This window comes from Mus caroli, chromosome 2 (genome assembly GCF_900094665.2).
Source record: "Mus caroli chromosome 2, CAROLI_EIJ_v1.1, whole genome shotgun sequence".
Classification (NCBI taxonomy): Eukaryota; Metazoa; Chordata; class Mammalia; order Rodentia; family Muridae; genus Mus; species Mus caroli.
Genome location: NC_034571.1, coordinates 2,095,166 through 2,097,208, shown reverse-complemented (window position 1 = coordinate 2,097,208; position 2,043 = coordinate 2,095,166). Strand labels below are relative to the sequence as shown.

Genomic DNA, 2,043 nt, shown 5'->3' with positions numbered 1-2,043 from the left:
CACTGGGTCACCAGTTTGTATCACTCTGCAGGGAGATGGTGTGGTCTTACTGGAAGAAGTTTATCATCACTGGGGACAGGCTTGGAAGTTCATAGCCTAGCCGTACTCTTCCTGTTTCCTGATGGAGGCTGAAGATGTGATTTCCTGTTTCTGCTGTCATGCCTGCCACTTGCTACCACGTTCCCATTGTAGACCACCTAGAACCCTAACTTCAAGTAAGTCTTTCCCCCATGTTTTGTTCTCAGTCATCGTGCTTTATCACTGCAGCAGATGCTACACTGACAACAACAAAACGAGAGTGCATTAGGGGTAACTGGACTCATCTTGATCTTGTGTGAATGATATCTGCTTGAAACCTTTTTAACTGTCTCTGAAATTGCTTCCTTTCTCCTAGTCTGAGGTCTTAGCCTAAGGTTCAGTCTACCAGAAAGTAGAGTATGCATTTTGAAGAACCTTTCAACCTTTCTCTTCATAGTAAAAATGTGAATTGAAAATACAGTGAAGCACACAGAGTGACATACACCTATAATCCCAGCACACAGGAGGCAGAGGTAAGGAGTTGCTGAGTTCAAAGCCTGTTTGGGCCACACAGTGAGACCCTGTCTTCAAATCACCACCACCACCACCATCATCATCATCAACATCATCACAGTAAGTGAATTGTTCATCAGCCTTCTGGCTATGATCAAATATAGTATCCATTTGTATCAGTTTTACATCTCATATTTCTCTATTAGAGAACAGTGTATTTGATGTGTTTTTCTAGCTGGGAGATGGAATAAGAGTTTGAGTCACTGATTCCAGAAGTCCTGGTACTTCAGTGCTTCTGAAAATGTTCACCCCTCAGAGTACAGAACAAAAGAAAAAAAGATCATAGACAAACCTTTTTTTCTCATACTATATTGGCTACACACACACACACACACACACACACACACACACACACATACACATCTACCTTTGACTCCATACTCTCCTGACCCCCTTCTATTGCCAGCAGGATACAACTGCACTGGAGGGAGATATAGTGAAGTCTGGCAAGATTACAGGAATGTTTACCCTTCACCTAGCAAGGCTGTGTTCTATAGCAAAACACTGGAAAAAAACAAAACTCTACATACATTGGGATGTAACTGCAGAGTGTTTTTGCAGCAGCAGGGCTTATCCCCAGCACATACAAAGTGAACAAGAAACTATGCACAGTAATAAATCATTATGTTATCATTTCTATAATAGAAAGAAATAAAAATAGCTGTAGACATATGGCACCATGTCTGGTCACATGTTATCTTAAGTTATACAAAAATAATAAACCAAAAGATACACACACAAATAATAGCCATAGCATTATTCCATGTGTACATAAAAAAATCATACTAAAACAAAGATTATAACTTGTGAATTTTATAATTTTAATAAATATTTAATATCTAAAAAACATTACCTATGGAGGAAAATAGAGTGGGGAGGAAGTAAGTAACAAAAGCTTATTTTCTGATCTTATCTTATTGATTTGACATCATTATAAAATAAGAATAGAAAATTTAGGACTGCTAGGTATAATACATGCCTGCAACCCCAGGACTCAGGAGGATAAGACAGGAGGATTGAAAGTTCAAGGCCAGGTTGAGCTACAAAGTGAGACCCTGTCTCAAAAGGTGTTCATAAAAATTCTAATTATTAAAAAGGAAACTGTGGAATCTGGAGAGATGGTTCAGTGGTGACTTGGTTATGTTCCCATTTTTGTGAAAAGACACCATGACCAAAGAAACTCATAAACTGAAATAAAGCACTTAATTAGAGGCTTGTTTACAGTTTCAGAGGGTGCATCCATGACCACTGTGGTAGAGAACATGACTGTAGGCATGGCGTTGGAGCAGTAGCTGAGAGCTTACATCTGTCTGATCCACAAGCTACAGATGGGGTTGGGAGTAGGTTGAAGTGGCGAAGTCTGGCCTGGAGTTTTGAAACCACCAAGCCACCCCCACTGACACATCTCCAACAAGGCCACACCCTCACTCCTTCCTAAATAGCCCTCCAACC

At 40.1% G+C, this 2,043-nt stretch overlaps 1 non-coding gene across 1 annotated transcript; it reads left to right on the top strand.

The window, feature by feature from the left end:
- The first annotated feature begins 658 nt into the window (after positions 1-658).
- Positions 659-845, top strand: LOC115030554. The gene has a single exon (XR_003836130.1). It is a non-coding gene; the product is annotated as a U2 spliceosomal RNA (small nuclear RNA).
- Positions 846-2,043: the final 1,198 nt, after the last annotated feature.